This window comes from Larus michahellis, chromosome 4, assembly GCF_964199755.1.
Source record: "Larus michahellis chromosome 4, bLarMic1.1, whole genome shotgun sequence".
Lineage (NCBI taxonomy): Eukaryota > Metazoa > Chordata > Aves > Charadriiformes > Laridae > Larus > Larus michahellis.
In genome coordinates, this window is record NC_133899.1 from 36700003 (window position 1) to 36722778 (window position 22776).

Below are 22776 nucleotides of genomic sequence, written 5' to 3' on the forward strand. Positions count from 1 at the left end.
TAAAGGACATATCACAATGCCCGTGATTTAAGCATCAAGGGGTTTTGGAGGCCTGCACTGTTGCGTTAGCTCTGTGCTGGTGACTGAAATCAGCGTGACTTGCTTTGTTCTCAGTTAAGAGTTGTATTTTATAAAGCGACGTTAATATTTTCTAAAGGAAGAACATATTTAGAAACATGCAAGTAAAAACAGTAAATCAGGGGTTTTCTTCATTCTGCTCAAAAGGAGTTTGCGGGGAGAAAAGTCTGGGAGTCTTCAGGAGGACCTAAAAACTCAAGCAAAGAAATGACAAAAGTAGATTGGCAAAGTGGTAGAGTTTAACAGTCTGTTTATTGTTTCTTTTCTTCAAAGAGTAAGTATTTTTTCTGGCCAAATAGTTGTCTGAGGAACTGGCTCAAAAGAGGAAAGAGGGTGATTAATCATTAAGAAAAATTTGTTTTCCTGTGTGGCAGCTAGTAAACTATCTTCCCTAGAAGATCAGTGAGGTGTTTATAGAAAGAAGTACTCCTTCTGCCTAAGAAAGCTTTAATGGAAGGCAGGGGGACGTGGGGACAATCCTGTAGTTATTAGTATAATATTTCAGAATTAGCAGCTGATAAAAGTGATAGTAATTATGAATTAAGTACTTTTCTTTGGGTTATCTTGGATGTAGCCATTTTTCTTTGCCCTTTAGCATTTTGTTACCTTCAAATTAATAATTTCTTACCAGAAGTTTATATTTAATTTATGAAGCAGTCTTGTATTTAGTATATAACTAGGTTCAGCTGCAATGGGAGGGCCGGGAGGGGGGGGAATGGGATGGGGAGAATAAAAGTCAAACTGACATATATAATTTTGGGCTTTTTCAGTAGATCTAGGAGTATCTTGAGCCTTCCAAGTCAGAATATTGTCAAGACGTGTTCTCTTTGATTCTAAGACTAAATGTCTTTGGAAGTTGCTTCCCAGCAGTTACCCTGATTTGTTGGAGTTCATTTTTGTAAGTGCGTTGAATAAACATTTACTTGATTTTAATAACTTCTTTTGATATTCTTCTGCAGAATGGATTCTTCCTAGTATCAAAGTAATATTTATGTACCATCATTCTTTCCTTAACCTAAAACCAAAATGGGATTAATTAAGTTTGTTCTCTGCAGGGTAGATGCATGCAGTGTATACAGCAGTGATTCAATCTTCCCTCTTATCCAGATGCTTTAGACTTGTGCTAATGTTGGCAAACCTGTGATGGTACAGCTTTTTATAGCAAACAGGGGATTATTAATTTAATTCTTACCATCCTCTGCCAGCTGACTTATTAGAGACACTTCAGCTTCCTAGGCCTGGTTTTAGATGTTAATAATGTTTTAACCAAGACTACTAATGGTAAAATATGAGAAAGGGCCTCTCAAATCTAAATAAAGTACACTAGTTCTTCATCGTACTGTAAAAATGCCCCATTAGTGTTACCTGTCTTTAGTCTTGTGTATTTGGAGCTTGACTTTGAAGAGGCTTGTGTTGTAGTAATTAAAAGGCAAGTTCAGTGCCCAAGAGTGTTTTAAGATTGCTTTGCATTCTTGCTCTTGCCCTTCCTCTGCTGTAACCTTCTTTGCTCCCTTTTTTTGTTTTTAGCTACTCTGCCCTACATTGGCACTTGCCTGCATCTCTTTCACCAAATGATTATTCCAGTTGCTCTGTCTATTCCTGTCTGACCTTTACCACTTCCCATACTGTTCAGCAAGTCTGGTAATGCTTTTTATCTCTTTGAAGTAAGAAAGAATTAGCACCAAAGTCTTGCATTTCAATTCTGGGATCTGTTAGCAGGTTAGAGCAGCAGACCTGTCAGCTGTAGGGAGGATTCCGTGTGTCTTTCTAGCCTGGGCTGAAGCTCACTGAGATGTGAATGACTGTGCTTGAGATCAGTTTTATCTCCAGTGAGTATGTGCAGACAGGTGTTTACAAGCTCTGAAGCTGGCCACATCTAAGTAATACATAAGGCAGACGTAAAGCAAAAGGCATGTTTCTGAGACTGTAGCTGCTAATATCCTATTAAGAATCAAAATAGAATATAACTGTAGAGCACAAAGTTAAAGGCTGTTGAATATTATGGTATGACAGATTAGTATCTACTTTCTGTTTTGTTTTATTCTTGGATGTCTTCCCAATATCTGAAGGAATTGGCTGCCCTGTCCTGGAAGTGCCTGAACAGAAGTGCTTGAACCACCATGGTTTTCAGCCAGTGTTTTAATGTAGGCCAGAATTATCTTTGTAGCTGAAGATGGACTGTAAACCATATCAGTTCTAATAAGTTACTTTTCAGTTTTTTCTGTTAAAAGCGTGAGCAACCTGCACTGAAAGGAGGGGAGTCCATCTCTGGGGCTGTTGTGTTATCAGTCTGATTCTAGCCTTTTGCTTTTTGATCAGTTTTTAGGTTTTGCTTTATATATATATATTTGTATATACTTTAGGATATGATATACAGTGGTGGAATTATGCAACTCTCGATAAAACTAAGTCTCTTACATTGCAAATGCTGCCTGTATTTCTTAGCAAGTAGTTAATAGAAATAGCAGAATCTTCCTTTTCCTTTAATGCTTTATAGCACTAGCACCCAAAGTTTTCACACAGTATTTAGTGGAGTGGTAAGAGAATGTGATGTTCCACTTCCATGAAACCCGTGTTGATGGTCCAGTACCTATGTGCTCATACTGATGATGATTTAAGGGAATATGAGTGACTTGGTCGCGAGGGGATGGTGGCAACAAGAAGGAGGTGCAGGCTGTTTCCTGGTCCTGCCAGGCCTTCTGGGAGGCTGGATTAATTGTTTTTGTGGCCACTCTTGGAGCCATTTGGTTATGTTTACTTGATGACACAGTGTAGCCACATAATAACTTCAAGTACTGAGAGAAGGAGCTTTTGGATTTAAGAACTTTTGTATTGAAATATTTCCAACAAGAACTTCTGAAAGATCTAGCTTTGCAGATTTGCTTCTAGGTGTTTCAGTGAACAGTGTCTTAGCGTCTGCAATTACTTAATTTGTGAATCTGTCCTGTTGTCCAGGTCATCAGTGAAGACGGTAAACAGTGTTGGCCCCAGTTTTATTTCCTGGGGTACACAATTGTGACTGGCCTCCAGCTGAACTTCATGCTGTTCATCACAACCTTTTGAACCCAGCAGTGCAGCCAGTTTTCAGTCCATCTCGCTGTTCGCTGCTTTAGTTGGTACTTCACCAGCTTGCCTATGAGGATGTGATAGTAGACAGTGTCAAAAGCATTACTAAAGTAGAGATGAACAGCATCTGCTGCTCTCGCATCAAGGTTACAAGGTTGCTAGGCGTAACTTACCCTTCATAAATCCATGCTGACTATTCCCACTCACCTTGCCCTTCATAATTTTGGGAAAGGCTTACATGTTTACTTCCTTCAGCAGCTTCCTTCCACTCAGTACTAGTGAGGCCATACCTGGAGTACCTTGTCCAGTACCTAGTACCTAGCTCCCTAGTGCGAGAGAGAGATGAAGCTACTGTAGACAGTCCAGTGGAGGGCCACTAAGATGATTAAGGGACTTTCCTTGTATGAAGAAAGGCTGAGAGAGCTGTGACTGTTCAGCCTAGAGAAAAGAAGGCTCAGCGGGATCTCCTCAGTGCATATAAATACCTGAAGGGTGCATGCAAAGAAGCTAGAGCTGGGCTCCTCTCAGTGGTGCCCAGTGACAGGACAAGAAGCAATGGGCACAAACTGAAACAGAGGAGGTTCCCTCTGAACATCAGGAAACACTTTTTTACTGTGAAGGTGAGTGAGCACTGGCTGGTGACTGAGTCTTCATTCTTTGAGATATTCAAAAGCTGTCTGGACATGGTCCTGGGCAGCTGGCTCTAGGTGGCCCTGCTTGAACAAGGGTGTTGGACAAGTCAATCTCCAGTGGTCTCTTCAAATGTGAGATTATTTTTTTTTTATTTGTTTAAATGTTTCTTTTCCTGATCCGCTTGCACTGAGGGTAAGTCTTCCTTACATCAGGTCTCAGGGCCTGGGATTCCTGAAGGCAGTTCTTACCAGTGAAGAAGGCATAGAGTACTGAAGTCTTTCTTGCTGTGTCCTTTGTCACCAGGTTGCCTGCCCCATTCAGCAGCAGGCTTGCACCTTGCCTAGTCTTTCCTTCCTTTAGCTGCTGATGCACCCGTAGAAGCCATTCTTACTGTCGTCTTGTCCCTTGACAGATTCAACTCTAAGTGGGCTTTGTCTTTCCTGACCCCATCCCTGCATGCTCAGTGTCTCACTTCCTGCTGAGTTACCTGCCCTGCTTCCACCTCTTCTGTTTCTTTGTTTGAGTTTTGTCAGGAGCATCTTGTTCATTCATGCAGGCCTCCTGCCACCTTTGCTTAATATCCTGCACATAGGGATGGGCCATTCCTCATGTCCTGATTTGAGGTAAAACAGAACCCATTTTCTGTTCAGTAATTTTACTTTTCGGCTAAGCCTCTTTTAACTGAACTCTCTGAAATTAAGTGCATATTTTTCAGACAGTGTTGGCTTCTAGCAGAGGTAAGGCCTGATGTTTATAATTAATACCAAGGAATGATACGCATAGAGGCTCTTGCTTATGCTTATTGTTATAATCAAGGTCAGCCAGCTGTTGTTTGCCTGATTAGAGTGTTGGAAACAGCAAAGCTTAGAGGGGTCGCACCTGCAGGGAGGAGCAGACAGGACAGGTGACTCAGAACTGACTAATGGGGTATTCCATCCCATCTGCATCATGCTCAGTATAAAAGCTGAGGGATCAGCCCTCTTTCTTGAACAGCTGACTCTTTCAATGGAGGACTCTGTCTGTTTGTCTGCCTTTGATCCCAATCTGTGTGTTCTGGAATCCAGTTCCTGTCCATCACTGAGTGCAGTCTAGGACTTTCCCAGTGCCTGCCGGTGACATGATTGTCATCCTGGGAACTCAATATGGTTTTGTATCTATGTATTTTCTTTTTTGACAGTATTATCTTTTCTCTTTATTATTCTATTATTAAGATGATAATAAATGGTTTAGTTTCTTTTAAACTCAGGTCTGTTTCTCACTCATCCTTCTCTCCCTGAAGGGAGGGGTGGGGGAGAGCATCTGTCATTTGTTTCAGTGTTCAGTCCAGCCTAAACTATGACGCCTGAACTTGGAGGAAGTGGTCATTGAAAGTCTCACCTCTTTACAGTTCGTAAAAATGATGGGAGTAGTAGCAGAGTAGCTTTCTTTCCATCCTTCCATTTTCAATTGCATGCTCTTAGAAGAGGTGAAAGTAATAGGCCACTGGAACATACTTTGTAAAACCAAGAACAGGTGCCCAAGTTAGCAAATACCAAGTTATCCTCTTGCATCAAGTCTCCGCTTCTGGGAAGCTGTATAAGATTTGTGGGAGCATTTTTTTTTTTTTAAATAAATACAACAGACTATGATTTATTGCTTAGAAAACTTTCACCTAAAGGTAAAAGTGTTCTGTTTAAGCATGTTGCATTTTAATGCTTGTATAGGCAGCATTTCAGTGTTTGTCAAAATGGTTCTGTTTTACTGCTTTGATAGACACTACAACTTACTTGTTTTTTAAAATTACTTTTGCAAACTTTCACTGGGATGTAATGAATTGTTGCCAATATGCTCTTTCATTGAATATTGATGGAACGGAATAGAGGTTGATATCAATGTTCACAAAGTTGGGTTTCTTAATTCTTCAAAAAACAGTGATAAAGTGTTCAGATCTTCAGGTCTTTGCTGATGCCCTGCACCTACTTACAGGTTTCTTAAGTTCTACCAATTGAACCCTTGATACAAAAGCATTTCTTTAATGCATCTGCGTAGGGTTTGAGGTTTTTTTGTTGAACATGCTAGGACATGTATCTAAAGGCCTGTGACCCATTTGTCCAGATTTTAGGATTTTTTACATAAACAAAACTGACTTTTCAAATAGGCCTACAACCTGCTGAATCAAGGCTCCATTGCCTTGTACAGGCTTGGCATCTTGTTGGTCTGTGTACTTCCAGGTGGCACGACTAGAGCTTCTAGGATTCAGGAACATGATGAGACCAATACATTTCAACAGTCTTTTACAGCAATAGTACTCCATTGCAAACCTCTGTAAGCCCAGCAGCACTTTTATAAGTACTACTGCTCAGTGTGGAGGGTAATACTGCCTTGGTTTGGATATTCCTGGCATGTCTTAATGTTTGGAGGCTGTCGTATATGTATCTGTGATCTTACAACTGGATAGTCTTTTCTTTGGAAGCTGCGTTCTCCAAATAAAGTGGGTCTCAGCAGGAATCTGAGCTGTGTATGGATGAATTTCTTTCCTCGAGAAAGTTTATGTGCTGGAATAGTATTTTTAGACTTGCAGAAAGTAGCAAGGGTTGGCTGGTGAAGAAGGGGAAATGTCTGTCTGCTTTGGATGACCAGCAACAACCTTCAGTCTTCCACTTTGCTAAGCAGAGTTGCATTGATAGCATATTAATATATTAACTCTCCTTAAAATAGAGAAGCATCCATTCCCTCTGGAATATGCTGCACCTGATTCTGTCAGTCAGAAGCAAGTAAAATGGGTGTTGTCAGACCAATTTGAGAGGCTTTGTGTGCTGATACAGTGAAGAAGCTAAGATAACTGTAAAGCTTACAGCTGCAGAAAATGACTGTTGGGTTTTCATGTGGTTGTCAGATTCAGATTGGTATCTGTTCTTTGCCCATTTTTCTAAAAGTCTGCATTCAAGCAGTTACTTCTCACTTTGATCCCAGCTGATGCTTGGGAATAATAGCGAACTCTATAAGGGTTCATGAGGTTATAACTTTTTGCATTTCTCAATGCTCTATTGAAAAAATAGAATTCCTGCTTTCAAGACAATGACAGATAATGTTGTGATTTCCTCCTGTCACTGTAGGATGCCTGGCTTGTACAACCTGTTTCTCTGCTTATTAAATCTTTGAATCGATGCCTGAATGTAAAAAACTGTCCCATTGCACTTTGAGTTTGGGCATTTAGAAGAGAAAAATGAAACAATAGCCTAATGTGAGAACTGCTCGCTTTATTTTGTGATGTCTTGTAGTTGGTCCCTGCAAGTGGTTTGGAGGCATAGTGCAGAGTTTCATGTAATTATCTGAACAGCCAAAAACTTTGCAGACTCTAGTAAATGGAGGTCACAGTCTTAAAGATACAGTGTATGCCTACTTTGAAGGTGGGAAGTTAATGTAGTGACGCAGTTTTAATTTGGTTTACTGGGGTTTTACTGTTGTACTTGAAGAAAGCAAAATTCTGTGTAACTTTGAGGAACACTTTACCTTCTGCAAGGATACAACTTCATCTTTTCTAGAAAACTCTCAGCAATGCCAGATCAGGTTAATAACAAAAAGCTGGTTTGAGCACATTTCTGCAGACTTCTACCCTGACAGTATGTGACAAGTTGGCCTAAGGCATAGGACATGAGCAGTCTAGTTTTGGAAAGTACTGCTGCTCCCAAAATGCATTTTTCTTTGGTGGAGAGACATGTACCGATATCACCTGCAGCAAGATGTCAGGACCAGCTTCTCCATGATAATAGTCACGGTGTTCGTGTTCAGTTCTGCCCTTTGTGTTCTGTAAGGAACAATTGGTCAGAGTGAAAGTCATCTCTCTCTATCTAGAAATTTGTCAGACTAGTAGATAGTGGTTCTATTTTTGGAAGCAGAAAACTCAGCTACAGGAACTAGGAAGCAGAATATTAACTGTATCAGCTACTCTTGTCTGGAGTCATGCTGCTGTTTGTTCCCTTGTTCTTGAGATTACATTACCTAGGAATTACCAGAATTTTCATTCTGGGATGATGGATATAAATTTCATCCTGTAGGTGTTTCAGATGTGGCTTGCTGGTTAATGCAATGTTTAGTTCATGGTCCTTTACTGTAGAAGAAGAAATGGCGGTGTTCCTGGCGAAGGAGACAGGGCTGTAGCTGTGGCAGCGGGCCTTAAAGCTGCTTTTTGAGCTGTGCCTCTTTGCTGTGGCAAAGGAAGCCATGCACATCTAAAATCAGATTGAAAGGTGCTGGATCTCCAGGGGCCTAGGACTGCTGAAAGTACAAACTGCTGGAATCTGAGGCAGGTAGATTCTCTATGGTAGCTGTGCGGGAATGAGATAGCCCGAGGAAAATAGGAATGCAGGTAGTTAGAAATAAGAACATTAAAGTCTCAGTTTGGAGGGGTCGGAGCCAAGAGATACCTGGGGTTTGTAAGGGAACTATAGAAATGGTTGCAGCTCCTTATCTGAACACTTTATCACTCGTAGAGTCTGGTCAGCATTACTCTTGGTTTTGATGCGTGGCCTGCCTGCGGGTTAGACAGATAACGTCAATGACATGGCTGATTTTCAGCAGGCATGTTAACAGTGCATTAGTAGACTTGAGGCAGTTCTCTTGTGGAAAGATGCTGTTCAGTCTTTCTCCCTTAAAACAGAGAAGGTGCCTTTGCTCAGAAGGTGGTGTGGTCATCCTGTTCGTGTTCTGGGACTAGAGAGTGCAATGCATTTATTCTGTAATGGGTGTGCTAAAAAAATATTAAAAATATTTCTGCTTTGATCTGTTTTGTCAGCTGCAAACATACAAAATAAATATGCTACCAAGCAGTTCTACCATAGTTATTCTGAATTGTGAGGATTAAAATTTCTGAGAAGCTGCTGGCAGTTTACACTGCCTTGTGGTCTGTGTACATTTTGGTTATTATTTTATCAAACATTTGAAAGCTCAGGGGTGAAGCCAAGTAATGCTTACTATTGCTGCATCTTTCTTGGACCTGACAGCCCAGTAAATGCCTGTGTTAAAAGCCTTCTTATTTCAAACCACTGCAGTGTCAGTAGTTTGAGTAAACATGGAGGAGACTCTAAGGGCTCAAGTTGACAACTATGAATGTCAGAAGATAAAAAGGGGCTTGGAGGAACCTGCTCCTTAACTTTCAAGGTCTATAATAAAAATATCAGAAACTGCTGGTATTTTACCAGAAACTTCTGGTCACAGTTCCTAAAATAGTCACCACTTTAACCACTAGATGAGGAGTGGACTTAAGGCAAGTGGGTTTGGAAAGTTTTCCAACTGTTAAGCCCTCAATTACATCACTTATCAGGCATTCATAGAAGAAGCTTCTTAATTTATTTTTTTTTACAATACACATAGCACTTTTATGTTGTCAGAATTTCCTTTCTGAACTGTCAAAATAGCATTCTTTTGAGATTTAGAATTGCTGAGTGTATGGTGTGCTCTGGGTGTTTTCAAGGATACTAGGATTACAGTAGCTTGAAGTGTAATCATAACTGGGCTTAAGGGCCGTCATCTCTTCAGTGAGGGTTCACCAGCAAAAAAGCCCCTAATCATCAGCACTTGCTATGGGGCAGGTCTGTAATAATTTTATTGGGAAAGTTTTTTCTTTGAGGTATAAGAAAAACTCTGGAGGCGCTCTGTTTATCGCTTGCATTGTAGTAAATCTGCACTGCTACAACTTAGATGTTGGCAACCATTGCACTTCCTTACCATACAACGAAGAGCTCAATTTTCCACAAACTTCACATGGGTACATATGAAATGAATGATAGTAATGCTGATTCATTATTCCCAAGAATGATCAGTGATTTATTATTTTCTTTTATACACAACAGGCTGATGTCACTCCACACACAGAGCAGGAAAGTAGGCAGGTGTGTACTGTCTGGGTGTGAAAAAGTGCAGCATGCTCTCATGGAGCTGGAGTGCCATTCCAAACGTCTTTTTTCCCCTCCCTACTAGCATGAACTCAATCCTCATTCAAAATGAGCTGTCTTCTGTCTTTCAGAATTGTACAACACTCATGATATCATTTAACAGCAAGCACGTTACCTAGTGTTGATATTCCCGCCTGTCCTAGAAAGGTAAAGAAAAGGCACGCAAATACACACTGCAATTCTCCATACTGTTATCTTTGCCTTGTTCACACTAGTTTTTATTGCAGTTCCTTGCTGCAGCCTGGAAGTCCTTGGCATTGATTATGCATTGAATAATATGCTTCTGTACTGTTCGGTTGTGTTTTGTTCTTTGTCGGCTGATGGTGATCCCAGGCACTGCTGGTTGAGGTGAAGTACCAGCAGTACTATCTCATCCCTACGCTTTCGGGGATTTAATCTGCTGCGGACAGAAGCTTGATGGAACAGCTGTGCTTCACTCATAGCTAGAGAAAAATACAGCAGTTATTTTAAAACTGCTTAGATACTCTTCTGTAAGGACAGGGTATTCCAGGAAAGAACACAAAACTGTAGCTGAATTCAGATATTTATAACTTCAAGCACAATTTAATTGTGCATACTGGGTAGTGTCAATTCAGTGACCAAATACATGTCCTTATGCTTTTTTTTTGTTGTTGTTCCAGCAGTGGTATTGAAACATTGAGCCAATTTAAGTTGTTACAAGACATGAATGTATGATGAAACTCGTTTTGAGGGCAAGAATCACATATGCTGCCACATAGCATAGAACAAGTCTTAAAGCTTGTGGAAACATGTTCTCTGCTGTGGATATCTTCTTTCCTTCCTCCTTTTCACTGGGTTTGCAAGATGTTTTTTGTCCCTTCATGTAAGTATTGCAAGGACTGTGTGGGTAAGAAGTCCTTTTGAGTAACAGGGACGGTGGCATATCTGATGTGTGGTTACATCTGTATCACGTAGCTGCTTGGAGGAGAAACTTCAGCGTGTGGATTAGTGACATTAGAAGGGCACGGAAATTGTGGTGGGCACTTTTATAGGATCTGCTGCCTATGCTGTGTTTGGGGATGTGGATTGTCAGTGTGATGGCCCTACATAATTAACTGATTGTAAAGGCGCAGCCTAGCAGGCAATAGTAAATTGTATTGGAGTTGCAATATGTGTAGAAAGCAGAGGGTAGGCAAAGGTGTTAAGACAAAAAGTAAACAGAACTGATAAGAGAATTTTTCAGTGCATAGAAATAATTGTGGGCCCACTTGTTACTAGGTTGCTTGAGGGCATTTCAGTTAGGTGGAATTATTGTTGCAATTAAACAGTAGTCCTTGGCATTAAGTATCTTCAGCTTTAAATGTCTTCCTTGGAGACAATCCTGTTAATTGGAATATATGTTTTTGCCTAGTTTTGTATTATTTATGCCATTGATTATAATGCAATTAAAAAAGGACTTAAAAAAAAAATCTATGCAGGATACCCAAGGAAATTTTTTTGCTCTTTAGTCAGGCTCAGTTTCTTCTGTAGCTGTGAAGCTGATGCAGTAATATATGCATCCAGTCTTTTCTGCGCATCCTAGAGAATTTACATACAAAATATGTATCTGATGTTATATATATTATTTTTTTTTCAGTAACACATAGAAGAATGGGTTAACTTTTTGTTAGAAGTTTTTCCACCCCTTTAAAGGGTGCTGCCTCTTTGGTGGTGGTTAAAATTATGATGATTCTTCATGACTAAGAAGCAGTTGCAGTGAGGGCTGACCCAGGTGAAATGTACATTTTGAGTTAAAAAAACTATTCCCATTGAAACGATGTCATACATACCGTCATCCTAAAGCTTTCAATTGCATCCAAGGCTCTGTCAAAATTTCGAAGTGCATCAACTGTCTTGAATGGGGACTGAACTTCTGCTCTTAGTTGTTCACTTTGCGGCAATGTAATGAGTGCTGTACACTTTTGTTACACCTCTATTAGCATAATAATGCTGAATTTTAACTCTTGTGCATGCCTTCATAGTCATCAACAATGACTGATTTTCTTACTGTTGTCACTTGTCTGTGTCTAAGTAAAACACTAGAAATGGTGATAAAAGGTCCTAGTTCTCCGTCACATAAGTCATCATTGATATTAAGGTTTACATAAAGTAGTTTTAGTGACTATGCTATATTTACCCTGTGAAGTAAGTAAACTGAGTGTGCTAGCATGGTTCAAGAAGTCACCATCTGAAATAATGCACGAAAGTGATTTTGAGCATTATTGGTATATTGCAATGGGAAGTAGGACAGGTTGTGTTAAGCCATCACAGGAGCTATTTTGGAAATTAATGGAATTTTTGGATCTTTGCAAATCAGTTTAAGTACAGGCAAAGGTAGCACAGAGTTACTAGTTCACGTTTTAGCATATGAACATTTGAAATTAAAGATTGTACAGTATGTTATTTTCTCATGTATGTGTACAAGATAATAAATATAGACAAAGTAACTTTCTAACTGTAAGTCTTGCATAGCTATGATATACTGGCTTATGAAGATTTGGGGCAGCATTAACATTTCGGTATTTATGGTTTTACAGTTTGGGGAAATTTTCTTATGTTAGCATTGGGAGGATAGCTCTTGACAAAAACTAATTTCATTCCTTTTGTGGACCAAACCTTTTTAAAGTTTCTTGTATATGTTGAGGGGATTGCTTTTGGGATTACACAGTCACAGCAAACAGCTCTTCCAGCATAAAACGTGTAAGCAGTGTTCTCACAAACAATCAAAATGTAGTTTACATCTGGGTTTATTGAACCACAAGTCAATCATTGCGACTGTCTTGTGCCTTAGTAAACAGCCTGGCTGTAGAATTAAGTAAAAGCAGGATCTTGTTGAAAAACAGATGCTTTGCATAAACTGGATTTTTCTGTATAAATACAAAAGCAAAAATGTTATCTCACAATGTTTTTTGTTGTATTTAGTTGAGGTTATTTAAAGTAGTGATAAATGTGTATACTGTAACTGTGATCAAACCCATCCTGTAGGATGAGAAATGAAGCATTCCTTTGGAAGCATTAAGAATATCAGCATGTATTTCTAATGATTTTTTTGACAGTAAGTTCTTTTCATTAGTGAAAATGTGAGAAACATTTTCAGTATCAGTCTTTTTTTTTCCTCTAGTTGTTTTTGCTCATCAGTGTTTAAGAACTTATTTTTAATCAGTTAATTTTAGATGATTGTACTTTTGATATGATACTGCACCTAAGGAACAGCGAAGCTTACCACCACTGGCTTGGTAGATTTCTTGAAGAAAATAGATGTTTGGGAGAACCAAGTAGCCCAGAGAGTGGAGACAGAGGTAAAAGGTACCTACCTCCTGAATGGGATAAAATCCATCTGCTAACTGATGTGAAAGAAGAGAAAAGGTGTGGGGAGGAATACCTGGATCAAAAAACATGAGGCTTGCAGAGAGCCTATCTCAGTAAGATTTTTCTTAATAAGTGACAGGGACATTTGCTTTGCCTGAGAGAGGAAATGTGTGGAGTTCATTACAAATGGGTCATGTGGCTAAATCAAGGCTTTGAAAGGAAAATAAAACTGAAATTCTTTATGAAGTAGGAGAAGCTGACCTGGGTAATTTCACAACCTCATGAAGAAGGGAAGCTTATTGCATTGCAGCTTGGACCACAAGAAGCTGGGTGAACATACTGGAGAAAAATTCCTCTGTTGTGCTTTTCATGTAGCTCTCTAAGTAGCTGCTCTTGGTTGCTATCACTACTACTTTTCCTCTGGTAAAAGACAGGGTAGGGGGGAGAAGAGAAATAAGAAGACTAAGATGAGGATGAAAACCATGGACTTTAAAAAGAAACAGACCACAGCAACTTCTGTTCTCCCTGTTGCTCCAGGAGACAATGGGCGCTTCTCAGTGCGGTTCTGTTTCTGGAGACAGGAAGGTACTAGGGGATGTGGTAAGCGTGTTTTAATCAGAAAGACTGAGGAAGAAGCCCTGTGACTTTATGGGGTCTTGATTATGGGGAGCAGACACTAGGGAAAAAAAAAAGGGAGGAATGGTAAGCAGCATCTCCTAAGATGGAACTGGAAGAAAACTGCAGTGTGTACCCAGTATATGTGCGCCAGGATCTCCCTCTTCCTGCAGAACGTGCATTTCTGGGACTGTGGGCTGCTGCTGGAGAATTCTTGACTTGATGATCAGATAAAAAAAAAAAATTGAACATGGCAGCCCTTATGTTATATTTTGTATAGGAGAGAGTTTATAGTTTCTTAACTAGCTGGAAGGAACTGCATTTGAGAGGTGTATGTTGTTTTGGGAGAGCAGAAGAACCTAGGGCACTCGGTATTAGTTGGGCTGTGCATTGAACTGATTCTGGGTACAGCATTTTGCCACAAGGAGCAAGTTTATCAAAACTAGCCCTTAAAGAAGGAAATAGTGTAGGTTATGGCTAAGGGAGTTCTTGGGAAACATAAATTTACACTGTATGTTAAGTGGAATGCAAGTGGCTTTTCTATCATTAAACTTATTAGTGTGTTCTGTAGGTTATTTTTGTCAGCATTGTCATCAGTGTTATGGCAATACTTCAGATCCTGTTTAAAAAAAAAAAAAAAAGGCTGCTTTATTATAAGCACTCTGTAATCACAGGAGGTCCCACTTCCGAAAGAGCTTGGAACTTAAACAGAAGAACAGAAACATGCTGAGCAAGGAAGGTACACAAACACAGCGCACTGCAATGACACTGTATTTCATAGAGCTTTTGGGGAATAGAGGAAATGAAGAAATGGAAGAAAAAGGAAAGGGCAGTGGTGGGAGAGAAGAAGTAATAGCAAGAAGAGAAGGAGTGGAGTACAGAGTAGGTGAGAGATTGAGAGCTGGGGGAAAGGGATTGAATCAGTAACTAATCAGTCAAGATTAATACTTTAGGAGTGATGAGAGTGTTAATGTGGTTTCCAAGTGACATGATGTAGGTGGTTTTCACAAGCAAGCATAAGTGTTCATTGTAAATGTATAAACTGAATTTTTCTTAAAGATCACAGATCTCTTCCTCCACCCACACTGTTCTTACACTTCTTGATTTCATGCTTTCTATTTGCTATAAAATGTATTTATCTTTTTACCCACAGTCATAAGATTCAAGTTTAGGAGAAAAAAAAACTTGATCGGTGGAAGCCAAAGATCACATTTCCCGTAAACCTGGTCATATCAAGTGTAAAACTGTGTTCTCCTACATACCGCTTGGAGAACTTCTGTCAGTTGCCTATAAGCGTTAAGCTTGTCCCTTAAGACCCTGGCTGCTCAACATATGTTCATACAAGATGATGATACACTTTCCTCTCTGAAATAGAGGGTAAAATGACTTAGACTAAGGCAATCAAACTAGAAAAAAAATTGCAAGGCTGGTTTGTGTGCATCCTACTCATCTGTCCTCCCTCTCGATGCAGCCAAGGAACATATCCCACAACCACCTACTATACTCACCTCTCTGTGCTTTTTGCATGGCTTGAGAATTCCCTTGTCTTCTCCTTGTCTGCCCTTGTTGACCCATAGCTGTCCTCCTAATACTGATTCTAGATCTGCGCCCCTCACCTTCTGCGCTAGTCTATGCCAAGGAGATGCGTGGGGTGGAAACTATTATGTAATGAGAACATAATGTAATTAGCATCTATAAGGATCTGAATTAAAGAAGATACAGTGTTAAGAAACTGCATTGGAAATATACTGAGTCCTTGAAGCAAAGTTAAACTTGAAGGGATAACTCTTGCTGTGGGAATTCTGAACTTGGTTGTTACTGTGAAAACTCAGTGAATTTGCGAGTAGCTGGTTTGCTACTCTGTAAAGTAAAAAGTTACAGCTGAAGCAAGTATGGCTTATAGGAGTGTGTCAGTTCTGTCTGCTGGTTGGTTCTTCCAAAAACCCATCAATCTGTTGGATGTTTTTAATCAAATTTGATGGAGTGGGAGAACTCAAACATAAGTTGGTCTGCTTGCTAGAGGAAAAGCTGTGTTGAGAATAGTTTATCTGCTTGGCCTGTTTGTTAGTCAACATGTGTGCTGATGTTTTTGCCCAACATGTGCAGTTATATCGAAACCTGCAAAATAAGATGCTGCCTGGTTAGTAAAGTCATGTGGGTTTCACATCCAAAGGTTGGGGCGACTCAGGTTTGCAGAATTCCGATGTCAGAATTAAGGTGAAACGACGCCAGAGGAGTCCAAACAACAATTAACATTTATTAACCAAGATAACCTTGCTTGAAGTGTAAGTAAAGTTATGAGTGCGAGCCTTGCGTTATGTCATTAAGCCACCATTTGAAAAAATGAGGTAGTTAGAGAGAGAGAGAACAGAGAAAAGGAGAGAGAGAAGGAGGGGGGACCATTGGAAAAGGTGTGTATAAGAAGCGTAGATGTATGTCCAGAAGAAATCAGACTTCATATATTCTATATCATGTAGGATAAATTCTTTAAAACTAACACAGTTAAATACTTAAAAATTAATGTGGTGCTTGCTTAGCACAATGATTATATTCATGGTGTTGCAACAAAGGTTGCGAGCTTGTATTTTTACCCCAATGAGTGAGAGGTAGGTATCTTTATAGTGCTTTGTGATAGATATTTTTTTTTTTTGTATCAAGCTTAACTGCAGCTTTATGTAAGTGCTACAGTGAACTTCATGGTGGTCATGTGAATATGAAAAGCTGGGGGGGGGTATGTTAATGATTAAATGGATTATTTTTTTCTGAAGTATTGTTTGGGAAGATCCATATTTTATCATCCAAGCTTGGCATTGCTTCCATAAGGAAATGTGGTCTGTGATGTGGTCAAGTTCTTTAATACCATAAGTATTAGCTTTCTTAAATGAAATGTTTAAGCAGTCGTGTTTTTTCAAAAACAAACAAAAAAACCCCGAAAACCAAACATACACACACTTGGTGGCAGTTCTTTAGTACTTTGGGGATTTTTGTGCAGCTTTCTCATGGTTACCTTCAAAAGCTGTTAGGTGAATATGCTCACTTTTAAAAGTTGTAAGTCAAAAGGAGACATATTTTACAGCTTATTAAAATATTATTTGTGTGTGATGTGGAAACAAGTTAAAAGTCTGACACAACTGCTCTTTGATAGCAGTATTAGAGGGGGGAGATGGATCATTTACACCCCTCACTGCCAGCTTTGGCATGATTCTTTTTGCCAAGCCAGCTGATACACTATATTTGGAAACGTGGCTGTGTTGTGTGTTACCAAGCTTATTCATCGTTGCTGTCAGCATACTCTCTCTTTGCAGAATGCTTTCAGGAATTTTCAACAACCTTCATTTGAAAGGAAACATGGCATAATACTTAAAAATATTCACCAGAAGACAAACAGAAAAGCAGACTTGCAAAAAACCCAAACCACTTCTTCAGATATTTATGAAGTCTGCAGTTCATCTCAGTCCTGAAGGATTTTTTTGTTTTATTTTTCTCCGCATGTCATGCAGCTATATTTTATATTGCTTCTTCTGTTGTCACGCATGTACTGGCAAACAGCTTGTCCTTTCATTGCTGTGTTGAGAAGCACGCTTATACTTTATTTCTTTCTAAACAATTGTTTTAGTGGCTTGCAAAAAAAAAAATGCTTCATATCTGAAGTTTTATTGCAAATTAAAAAGCACTTTTTTCCCTGAAATTACAAATCTTTTGGGGATTTCAGGGATTTCAGTAGAATTGAAATCTAACTCTAAAATCTGTTTCATGAACTGTAATTTTATTAATGTAATTTAAATTACAAAAAGTTTCACAAAGGACCCACACTTACTTTCTCCATATTGGGTCTCATGTTATCAGTATTGCTCATCATTTGCTGGTTAAATATGGCAGAGAATATTGCTCCATTAAACTGCTTTTTATCAAGTGTGAAATTGGATTATACGTTGTGTGTTAGTTTTCAGAAATTTTGAAAAAGTTTCATAATCTATTTTTATGTTATATGAAATATATCATGTGATTATATATATTTTTTAATACATGGCTGCTCCACTAGATTGGCATTTGGAATATGTTTTCTGGACAACCATGTATAGCAGTAATTCCTTTCAAATTATGGCTTTTATAAACAATACATCTGTCAAATGCATTAGGTTTTAAATAGTTTGTCTGTTTCGTGTAACTGAGCAGTGAATGGAGATAAGTAATGTAGGAAGTGGAGACCTATTTTTTTGATTGGGAATTAGATTAAAAAAAAGTACAGTTTTGATTAAGATAGGTTGATTCCTTAAAAGGAAATACTTCAAACAAGATATCTCAAGATATCAGTCTGCTGGTTTTGCTTTTTTTGTGTGAGAGAGACTTGCTGATTTAATCATGCATGCAGAATATTTTCTCTATAGAAATTCTGATGACGAAGAAACAACAGTTTAGACAAGACACATGCATCAAAGGAGAGAGTGAAGATACAGAGCTTTTTTCACGTTCCTATGCTGGTAGCATCCTACTGAAATAATGCATTTCTGATTACGGTGACATCAATCTAATGAGTTGTGTTCACTGAACTTGTTTTTCCTATGATAATCTTTGCTGCATGTTATCTGAGCAGTAGGAGCTGAGAAAGATCTTATATTAGTCTTGAATTTCTTACTTGTGTAGAGCAGATTTCAGCTAGAGATTATTTTTTTTGCCTCTAAAACAATATTCACCTACGATAATAATGCAAATACTTAGCGTTGTTCAAATTTTTATTTTTTGTCATATTTGGGAAACTGAAGTTCACATATTCTAAAAACAGCTTTATATTTAGACATAATTCTTGGCAATGCTTTCACTGTGAAAAATTGGTTCTCCCTATTAACATGTTTCGTACGGGGAAAAATTCAAAATGTAGTGCTAACTGTGTACTGTATTCATACAGCTTCATGTATTGGTGTATCATTGTTCTGACTGTATGGTGGCACTTTTCATGTCTCCATGTATAATATTCCTCATAAAATCTACCAATGCAGATTCTTCCTCTAAATACAACTTAAAAGAAAAAAAAACCCACAGTATTTTGGTAGTTGTGTATACAGAACGTTTATTTAGAGTGCTTTTTCTCAGTTTATTGGTTGATAAACAAACTTTGTTCTTAGAAATGAGAAACCAAAATCCGTCAAAATAATTTCAGTTGTTCAACTTATTTATCTTAGTATTTATGAGCATCTTGATTCATATAAACGATATGTCATCACAATTTATAACTTGTAACATGGAATACACTGTGTGAGTGCTTTAATTTTCTGATGACTCTAAGATGCAGGGGATTGTGCTTAGAGGGAATGTAGAAAACCATTTGTGTGAATCAGCACAGAACTGTATTGTTCTTGGCCTGAAGATTTTGAACTCTGTCCCCAAACCTGCTGTTGGATCCATTACAGATCTGACATGATTCGTCTTAAGAGCAGAAGGGTCTAAAATAAATGTAACGGGATGGCATATGGGAGAGGGGAACACTCAAGTGGATAGATGAAATTTTTAATAAAGTCTTTGTGAAGGTAGCCTTGTGCACAACAGCTCTGTTTATCTTCTTACAATTATGAGAGCATTACAGGGAGGGGAGGGGAGCAGGGGGGGAAGGAAAAAGTGTATAGTAGGAAGACCATGAAAACAAACTTTTCTAAGTTCTTTTTGTTCTTCTATGGCTTTGTGTTAACACTATATTATGGCAGGTTGGCCATTTATATTGATCCTGTTTCCGATTTGCACTATTATAAATGCAACATGGATCTCATAATAAGCTTTACTCCCTGCTTCATATGAGCTGCAAATCTTGTGTCAAATATAATTGTTTGTGGTAGAGCAGTGTCTTTCAAGACGACGTCCAGTGTTCATTTACAAACTTCAAGGGCCTCGATCAGCCAGTGTGATTACATTGAATCTGTGGGATCTCCCCTTACTAGACTGCATGTGAGGGCTTTTCATGGTAGAAATTGTTTTGGGAAAGTAAGTTATGCAACTCAAGGGGGACTGGTAAAATTAAGCAGTGCAGATGGGTTGTTTGAGCCTCTGATACCTGCTAGAGAGAGCTAAAATACAAGGGGATACCCCTGACACCAGTCCCCACGTACTTAGGGATAGTCTTGTTCCTTGCGCTGTGTTTAGTGTCAGAAGGTGAAAGAATTTGGTTTGTTTGCCTTCCTTTTTGAAGACACCTTATAGTTTTGCCTTAGATTTTCCCATTTTATTATGAGTTGTTGTCTTTTCAGTCAGTTTTAAGCTCCTTTAATTTTGAGTTAATAAATTACATTGTTAACCTTAATTTCCTTCCTGATCATTCAAAGTTAGCATTTCAACTAAGCTTTGGGCTTGGCAGTTTCTTGCTCACTCTAGTCATAGTGGAAAATGAAAGCAACCAGGTTACGTATCTTTCCCAGTAGAAGTTTTTTAAAATATAGCATTTGTATTTAAAAGATCTGCCCTATACAGTTACTTAACATATGGATTGTAATTGTTTCAGCCTTGATCAGCGTGGAGAAGCAGCTTTTCAGCTGCCGGTTGATACATTCCAGTGTTAATACCAGCTGAACAAAACTTTTTGATAGAGTATGGGAGGAAACGCTTCATTTTGGGTAAGCTAGCTACACTGACCAGGGATAAAAGGACCCCTTTTATATAAACAGAGTGCTTAGAACACCTGGAATCCCAAGTACTACTTCTGTACGGTGATTTTTAGCATTTTTATGGATTTTACTGTGCAGCGTGTGATAACTTAAAGCTGCTATGGCTGAAGTGATCTTGATGACCCAGGGAGTAGAAATCTTTCAGATGTCTAAAGTTACCTGAATGTGTCTGACTTCGCCCTCACTGCTAAGTGATGACATAGAATCTTCTATACTGTATAGGAAGATATTATATACCATATAGACTACGTACGCTTCCCACATAGAGGTGAAAGCATCAGTTGCAGTAACATGTAGAATCATAGAAAGATGTAGATGGGAAGGGACCTCTGGAGATTGAGAGGCTCAATTTTCTGCTTTAACTTCAAAGTTGAATCAGGTTGCTTAGGGACTTGCTGAGTCAAATTTTTAAATTCTCCAGGGTTGCTTGGAGATGGAATTAAATCTCCATCCTGTTTCAGTGCTCAACTACCCTCATAATGAAGAGTTTTCTTATATCTCTTTGGAATTTCCCATGCTTATCATGTGGTTGTTGTGTGTTGACCTTTTGCTGTGCATGCCTGAGAAGAGTCTGCCTCCACCCTTTGTATAATGCCCCATTACATAGGTGCAGGCAGTAGTGGGCTTCTTTTATTCTCCAGAGTGAACAAACCCAACTCCCTCGTTATGTCTTTCATCCCATGTGTCAACCCTTTTGCTATTTTAATGGCCTTCCTCTGGATGTGCTCCAGTTTGCCAGTACCTCCTGTGCTGCATGACCCAAAACTGTACAGTACTCTAAATGTGGCTCCACCAGTGCCAAGCAGAAGGGAATAATTACTTCCCTTGACCTGCCGTTTATGCTCTTCCATGTGCAGCTCGAACTACAGTTAGTTTTCATTGCTTTAAGGGTGCACTGCTGGCTTATGTTCAACTTGCTGTCAGCTAGAGTCTCCAAGTCCTTTTCTGCAGAGCTGCTGCCAGGCCAGTCTGCAGCTGTAATGCTGTATAAGGTTTTTTCCTTCCCGAACGCAGGACGCTTAACATTTGTCTTTGTTTAACTTTATAAACTTTCTGTTGGCCACTTCCTCCAGTTTGTTGAGTCCTCCTTAATGGTGGCCCTGCTCTCCAACATGTTGACTGCTTTCCCTGTTGCATATATTCCATAAATTTGCTGAGGATGCATTCTGTCCTAGCATCCAAATCTGATGAAGATGTTGACCACTGAGGATTACTGTGTCTAACCAGTTGGCAGTTACTTACAGTTATTGACCACAATTCTTTGAACCTCATGGTCCAAAGAATGTTTTGTCCACCTTGTATGTCCATGTCTCCTCAGTTTGACAACCAGGATGCTATGGAAGATAGTGTTAAAAGCCTTGCTTAAGTCAAAGCAACTGGCAACTACCAATTCTCCTTGGTCCTTAGAACCACTTATTTCTTCAGAAGGCAGTCAGGTTGGTTGTACACGGTTTACCTTTAGAAGTCTATTGTCTGATCCCAGTAACATTCATGTTCATCGTGGCTGGAAATAGCTTCCCTTTAGGACTTGCTCTGTTTTGTACAGCAAATGAGGTGAGACTGACTGCTGTCTAGTTTCCTAGATCCTTTATCTTCTCCTTCACCCACCTTGCTTTTCAGTTGGGTTCTGTTTGTTTAAGTTACCTGTTTCCTGTCATAGGCAATCACCAGGACTTTTCAAAGACAATAGCCAGCAACCTTGCAGTGACATCAGGTAGCTTTCTCAGTCCCTTGTATGTTTCCTGTCTGGTCCTACATACTTGGGTAGGTCCAGCTTACCTAAATAGCCTTTTAACTTGATAGCTCCTCTCCCTCAAGCTTTGCTGCTAGATGCAGAAACCTGGGAAGCCTGATAGCAGACCTGGCTGCTAAAAAGACCATGCCCAAGGTGTTGGGTACCTCAACTTTTTCTGTACCTTTCATCACTAGGTTGCTTTCCAATTTAGCAGCTCAATTACACAAAATGTCTTTTGCTGATGGTGTATCTGTAGAAGCATTTCTTCTTGCCTTTCACATCCCTCTTCAATATCAACTCCAGACAAGCTTCAGCCTCCCTAATTTAATCTCTGCTGGCCCAGACAGTGCATCTATTTTCTCCTCCTGTTGCCTGTCCTCACTTACACTTTACATACGTTTGTTTCATTTGAGCTCAGTTGGTGAGGAGTCCCATGTACTGGGACTGGCCCCAGCAGCTCTCCTGCTGTGCCTGCAGATTTTCTTGCCTGTTGGGAAGGCTTGATTTTGTGCTCCAAGAAGAGAGTTCAGGAAGATGGCTGGCTGTCATGGGCTCCTTTGTAGCTTCCCAGGGCATTCTGCTCACCGTTCCCTGAGCAAGCCCCAACTCTACTGTTGCGAGTCCAGAATCTTTAGTCTGCTTCTTTCCTTCCTTTCTTTATCAAGATCTTACACTACCATTTCACAATTACTTCATCCAAGGCTGCTGTTGGCCACCATATGCATGAGCAGTTCTTCCTTATTCACGAGTACCAGGT

At 39.4% G+C, this 22776-nt stretch overlaps 1 protein-coding gene across 2 annotated transcripts in view; it reads left to right on the forward strand.

The window, feature by feature from the left end:
* The window catches only part of SETD3 (SET domain containing 3, actin N3(tau)-histidine methyltransferase), a 62257-nt gene that overhangs the window by 2181 nt on the left and 37300 nt on the right, over positions 1-22776 (forward strand). The gene's annotated exons all lie outside the window — the stretch shown is intronic.